General features: G+C 51.1%; 1 protein-coding gene across 3 annotated transcripts in view; it reads right to left on the minus strand.

Annotated features, from left to right (window-relative positions):
* Window positions 1–7310, minus strand: part of Cux1 (cut like homeobox 1) — a 328005-nt gene that overhangs the window by 17051 nt on the left and 303644 nt on the right. The window lies entirely within an intron of this gene.

Genomic DNA, 7310 nt, shown 5'->3' on the forward strand with positions numbered 1-7310 from the left:
AGAGACAGGGGAGGGGGAGGGGGTGAGGCAGAAATGCATAGACTAATTAGAGAAAAATGGAAACCCTCTGGGGGGTGGGGTGATCATTTCACTGGGGGGCCTGTATTTAAAGACAGAAGAACAAAATCAGGACCCCCAACAATCTCAGAGAAGGGGCAAAGTCATGGCACAGAAGGAAACGCTCTGCCAGTGGGCCGGGGCTGGGCACTCGTCCCTGGCGGGCAAGCGGCTGGGGTCTTGTTGGCTGTGCTTCTACCACCGAGCACTGGCCCTCACCAGGCCCTTCCTGCTCGTTACCACACTGGCGGGGAGAGAGACCCCACCAGGCCCTCCTGGGTGGGCCCTCCAGCCGCTGCTGGTGCTAAAGAACCCCTCTGCTTGGCGAGATGGTCTGGATCAACCTTGTGAGCAAGGGCAGCGAAGGCAACAGAAAACCAACCAAAACACAGCGACCCGGGCGGCCCCGCAAGAAACCACTCTCTTGCTGGAGGTGATGGTCCAGGCCAGGCCCCTGTGCCCTCTCTGGCCAAGACTCGCCAAACCTTCATGAAGCCAGAAGTCTTAACAGAGGCTCTAGGAGGCTTTGGGGAACTGAACTTGGCTCTCCTAAGCTCCCCCAGCAGCTCCTCCCCGAGCGCCCTGGCTCGCACTCCCTGCACTGCGGCTGTTGTCCAACTCTCATTTACACAGTCAAGCCCAGTTTCCGAGTGGCTACTCAGGAGGTGGCTGTGATTCTGCTGGGAAACCCCCCTCGGCTCCCCCAGCACCCCCAGGCTCTTGGGTTCTCTGGGGGCGAGGGGGCAGCAGAGGACAGTAACCACTGGAGTGACAGCAAAAAGCATTCGTAATGACAACAACAACACAAAACAACAACACACTCCTGATAATTACTCCAATGATTAACCTAATAATAAATAGAAGAGGATAGGTAGAAATAATTTTTTTTTTTCTCAAGGAAAATCCTTTTATAGCTATCCTCGTGCACGCTGGCAGGTCAGTAGCAGTCAGGCCATCTCAACAAGACAGGGGTAAGTGCTGGGGCATGGCTGTGGGCTCAGACACTCGGGAAGGTTCTCAGCTGTGGACTCCCAGGCGCCCCACCTGCCCCGCCCGGGCGGCGCTGCATGGGGAGACTGCGGGCCGGGCGGCCTGTTTCCCCTCGGTTCCCCAAGACACAGAACTACAGTGAACATCCTCATCCACACCTGGATCCACCTGTCTAAAGCTTACTTTTGAGTTCATTTGGTGTGCAATACGCTTTTAAAAAATGAAGAAACATGATTTCTATTGCACAGAGCTTATACATAGTCATCTATTTAAGTGCTTTCTGTTTAAAGCAAACTACCAAACAACAAAAGAAGAAAAAGGGGGGAGCAGGAATCACAAAAGAAAAGCAGCCCCAGGGCCACTTCAACGCAGTCTTGCTGAAGGGTGTCTTGTTTGCCTGCGGAAGTCCCAGCGCTGACTTCCGCACACTGTGCTTCTGGATTTTTCCATAGGGATAGAGCCGTGACATTGGGATTTAAGGCACCTTTCCTTTCTGATCACAGAAAGCTTGATACATAGCATACAGCAAATCTTGTGGTAGAAATTAAAGCCCAAACACTACAGAAACCACAATAACACAGACTACAGCGTTAACATCACGGATCAACTAAAACCACCTGTGAGGAGCAACTCAAGGCTCTGGAGGCCGAGCAGCAGGGACGGTGGGCGCACTCGAGGCGCCTGGGGTCTGTCTCCCACTAGCCTTTCCCAGGATTCTTTGTCTACGATGCCGAACTTTTAAAGTTAGCATTTCAGAGGAGACTAGGCGCCTTGGAAATGTCTCGTTAAAGCTAAATGTCACTTCATCCAAAAATGAGAACTTGAGATGCCACTGACAGTGTGGACACGAGATCTTTGGAGGGGAGGTGGCAGAGGCAGGGCGCTGGGTGGCAGGGTGGGTCCCGGAGGTGGGCGGAGGGAGCCGTCTGTCCTACTTCCCTGGTTAGGGCTTCTGTGGCTGGGGCTCATTCTACGTCCTCTGCTCACGTCTTCCACCATGACCCTGAAGGGCCCAAAAGTGTTCTGAATCTTTCTGGAACTTGACCTGGGGACTTATTTTCCTGGCAGTTTTCATCTATCAAAAAGGTAAAACTGATGGGAATGAAAGTAAGATCGGACCTTTCTCAGCCTGAAGTGTGCTGGCCAGATGGCACGTGTTGGAATGCCAGGCTGTCACCTTGCCCTGGTGGTCACAAGGGCTTTCCCTTCACTGCCAGTGCCCTGGTGACACTGAAGTGGTGGCAGCACTTTTTTCCTGGTAAGCCACCAGGCACATGGTAGGGACACAACTCCTGGCTCCCACTTCCATCTGAATGTTTTGGCCATCAGAGTAGCCAGAGCGGGTGGACCCACATTTGACCAGCTGCCCTGGGGGCCAGTTTTCTTCTGCCCTGAACAGAGACTGGCATAGTCTTTTGAAAAGACAGGGGAAAAAAAAAAAAAAAGGACCAGCCCCACAAGCTGGAGAGAGCCAGGCATCTTCCCTGCCCTGGAGATGTCTGCGTTCGCCAATAAGAGCTCGCAGTGAAGCCAGGTCGTGGCCCCAGAGCCAGAGCCAGGACACAGACAGCTGCGGAGTCCTGGGGAAGCTGCTCACGTGGCCATCTGGACAGCCCAGGGCAAGGGGGACGGCTGTGACAGACTTCACAGCAGCAGAAAGCAAAGGCAAACCAAAGACAAGGTCCTCTGAGGCCGGAACCACCCTGTCTGCAGAGGACACCGCACAGGACAGGTGAGAGCGGCTGGGAAACCCACGCACCCTGCAGAGTGCACCCCTGACGTCCTCGAAAAAGTAGAGGCCAAAGGCATGGCCGCCAGGCACGATGCTGACCTCGCTTTCTGAGCAGTGATGTCAAGGGGAGGGCACAGGTTAGTGAGGTAGAAGGGGACAAAGGAGGAGTGTGAAGATGAGGGGTATCCGGCCAGGGACAGAGGCGGCCTGGCGGTGGTAGCCAAGCTCCAGCCTTGAGTGTCTCGGCCTCCTCCCGGCCCCAGGTCACTCTGCTGCCCCTGCACAGCGGGCTTGTGGGCCTCAGGAGGACCACGGGCAGATGTCTGCTCCTACCAGTGCCTGTCACAACGCAGTTAAGGCAAAGGCTCCAGGTCTCGCCAGTGACCCCTCCACTTCACTTTGTGCTAAGAAGGAACCTGCATGTCCCCTGGGCTCCCCTGCCACTTTCCAGTGAGATTTGGTTTTATAAAATGAGAGGAACAAGAAACATTGCATAGAATGTCCAGAATTCATGGTCACCCCAGAGAAGGATGGGACGGAAGAACAGAGGAGGAGGGCCAACTGCACTGGGGAAGGCGCCTGCCGGTGATGGAACTCGCCTGGTGGCCCTGGCCCATCCCTCTGAGGCCATCGCCTCTGCGTGATCTCAGGGCAGCTGGCCATCACCCAGGATCCCCACCAGGCCCTAAGATACAACCTGCCTCCTGCCTGGTCTGCTGCATGACAGGCCCTGGCCCTGGCTGAGATGGCAGATGGGTAGGAGAGCTGCCCACGTGGGTCTGGGGGTGGTGGCGGCGGCGGGCAGGTGTGGGGGGGGGACTCTCTTGGCTACCATGAGAGGACAGAGGCTCTGGTGAGCCCTGGGTGTGGATCACCAACCATACCTGACTGCCCACATCAGACAGGGGGTCTTTTAAATAGGGAGGAAGGAGAAACCACCAGGAACGTTGCTGGGCAGGTGGCCTTTGTGCTTTGGAGGGACAGGAGGTGTCCCAGGGAGGCTGAGTGCCATTCTCTTTCGCCTGATTACTTTAGGAGTGCTGTGGTCTGCCAGTGCAAACGGTGCCTGGGCACTTCTGGAGGCTTCTCCCAAGCCTGCATCCCAGGGCACGACCACCAGATGCTATGGGTCATCATGTGCCTCAGACAGGTTGGTGAGGACAATCAAGTCCAGCTCTCTTCCTCAGAGAGGCCTGGAGGACAGAAACCAGACTTCCTGACTGATCCACAAGGCTGGGGTGGTGGGGAGCAGTCTGGGACATGCCTGCCACTTTGGATACGGTAAGGGGACTTGGATGGGAGGCAAGGTCAAGGGGCCAGAAGCCAGCACTACTTTTAGGTCTGGCCTCTGCTCAGCAGGAAACTGAAGCTCTGAAAGCCACCTCCCATTAACAGAAAGGAGCCATTTAAAATGGCAATAATGGAGCTTGTAATTAAGTGTTAGTGTTTTCTATGAAACCGTTTCCCCCAGGGAGAGGTACAAATCAGCTTTTTAAGCTGATAGAGCATAAAGAGGAGGAGGGTCGGCTGCCTATGTGAGCCACTGTTTGGATCGCCAGCTGCCAGAAGGTCACCGCACGGAGGGGCGCTGTTCAAGGCACTTGAATATTGCTTATCAAGATGAAAGATGAACCTTAGACTCAACGGAGGGGCTGGCGGGGGGGCGGGGGGGGGCTGAGCCCCACTCCACAGGTATCTGTGTTATTGAGCGGCAGCTCCTAAAAGTATCACAGACAGAACTAACTTAACACAAAAGACCAGAGGTTGGAATCTCAATTAAAAAAAATAAATAATAGAGAAAAAATACAAACGTGGAACTGCAAGCAAAATCCAACTAACCAGCTGATTGTATCGAGCACCCAGATGTAAGTCTGGCAGAAAAGACGAGGTGGAAGTCAGCGGGAGCCCAGCGCAACCAAGGAAACAAACCCAAATGACTGAATTGCTCGGAAGAGCTCAAGTGGCTGCTGTAGGCCGTCACATCGGGCCACGAGGATGGACAGATCTAGACTTTGCAATTCCTCGGCCTCAACACCTGGTGAATAACAGTCATGCCTTTAGAACGGAAGCACTGGCCCAGCGGCTCCCACCTACTCCCTGCTTTTCCTTCTAACGAAAAGTGGATATTCAGAGATTCATCACACATGTGACAACGTTCCCTTGAGGTTCTTGTGGAGGGGACACCACAGTACCATCAGCTGCTCTGCTGCTCCTCACTGTCCTCAAGGTCCCTGGTGTGAACGCACTCTTCTCCGCGCACCTGCATTGAGCCGATGTCAATCATTCCCCTTAAGCTCCTCCATTGTGACTTCTCTTCTCACTGAACCAGATTTAAAGTTCAGAAATGACGCAACCATCCAAAGACAAACAAAGGGCCTGCCTCCCAGCCTCCTAGAGCCTTCTGAGAACTTCTTATTCATGAAAAGGCATTGTCTTTAGTGTAGTGACTCTTAAATTTGTGAAAACTTGAACTAAGTGCTGCAGCTGCAGGTTAAAAGACTGTAAATGAAATACATAATCTCTAAAACATCATGCAAGAAATGTGGTTTCACATCTTACAAAGTCCTACACGTTAAGTAATAACAAGCACACTGAGGTGTAATAGCGGGAGCATACCTTTAGAATTAGAACTCCCTCCCACCCCCCCAAATCAAAAAAGTAATATTAATTAAACTTAAGAAATAATGAATGCACCATTAAAATGTCATCCAAAGATGTTGACCTAAGACAAAGGTTTCAATGATACACAATACGGTCAAAAAGTTTTCAATCAGTAATATACAGTATGACAACTACATCTTGTAAATTATACCCAATACTGCCGGCAGTCTATCCCTCTAAAGAATATTTGCCCCTTTCATCCCTTCCTAACAATCAGATAATAAAATACAGCACCTATAAATAAGCAAAAAAAAATATATATATATACCGAAATCATCTATTGTTAGTTTAAAGATATGGCAATAAAGGAGTCTAAATTAGCAAACTTGTAGAAGCCATAACTGATAAACAGCTTATTGAAAAAGGTGGCAGTAATGCACTCTATGTGTGCACAGGTACTTAAGAAAATACACAGACGTATAAAATTGCACACACGCACGCACGCACACTCTCATCCACCTCTATTCTCACGCGTATACACATAGACAACAGGAGGAATCCGAGACAAGTTAGACTTTTGATTTGTACTTTGACTGCCCTAAACTGTGCATAAAAGAACCTTCCAAGAGGCGAAATGGATGAAGGGCCAATGGTCTGGTCTGGAAGTGAAGAGCATCAGCGTTGTGTGCGAGTGTGGGCTTCTCTACAGGGGTGGGAGCGCAGCCCAGACTGCCACATTCTCTTCTGCAGGGAAGGAAGCTTCCCACGAGTTCCATGGGGTCATCAGTGCTTGTGGTGGGAAGAAGGGGAAAGAGCGCGCGTGCCAGCCCGGCCCAGGCCCAGGCCCAGGCCGCCCCTTCCGCTGGGGGCCAGGGCGGTGGTGGGAGGTGAGGCGCCCAGTGCGGAGTGCTGCACGCGGCAGGCCAGCCTGACCCAGGACTGCCTGCCGCCACCTTGTCGGCCTACTCTTCCCTTTCTCTCAATGCTCGTACATGGGCGGACGCACGAACATAGACAGGACTCCATAAATTAACAAAATGAATGGGTACATGCTACAGTTCTAACTTGTCTCCTAAACCTCCCAGATATGAGGTCTGATCAGCGTGCTCTGCGGTTAGAGGTTAAAAAGCAGATTATAAAATACCTAGATTCGGATCTTTTCTTTTTGTCCTGATTTGGCCTAGAATGGAGTGTATTAAACAAACCCTGGTCGGCAAAAGCCCAGGGTCAGTTAAAGCTATGGATCAATGTGCACTACATGTCAGGATTCTATTCACGTACGAGAAAACACTACGGTCAGCTACCACAAAATCAGATATTTTCCTGATGTGACTTTTCTTTTTTGTTAAAAAATATGTGGAGTAAATGTGTTTTATTTTAAGTCAAAGTTTCAAACGAGAAGATTCTTTTCTTGAAAATATTTAGGAATCCAAACTAGTGTGTTTAGAGTCGGTTTGACTGTGCAATCTCTTAGTGGCAACTGAACAGCTACAAAAACTTTCTTTTTTAATTTTTCTGAAAAATCCCCCCCACCCTTTTCCTGGTTTAAGAAGATAATAGTGTATTATCGCTCTGAAGCCATCAGATGGCAGATAAAAAGCCCCCTTTTAATATGTGGGTTTGATTTTTTTTTTTTTTTTAAGCCCACACGAAAGAGGAGGGCGCAAGGCAAAGCTGTAAGAGTTATTCCAGAACCTGTGGAAATCACTTAGGGCAATAAAAAAAACACTTCAGGGTACAAAAAAGCTGACTACACATTTCCGTTTTCTTCCTTGAAAACACGACATAGATTGGGCTTAATGCTCCTTTGTTTTCTATATGCACCTTGGCCTATGGCGATTTTGCCCTGTGGCCCGCAGGGCGGTAAGTGCGCAGCGCGGTCCTGCGGGCGCGCAGCCCTCGCGGACTGGCCCGGCTGGGCAGGCGCTCC

The sequence above is a fragment of the Marmota marmota genome, unplaced genomic scaffold (genome assembly GCF_001458135.2).
Source record: "Marmota marmota marmota unplaced genomic scaffold, marMar, whole genome shotgun sequence".
In the NCBI taxonomy this organism is placed as follows: Eukaryota; Metazoa; Chordata; class Mammalia; order Rodentia; family Sciuridae; genus Marmota; species Marmota marmota.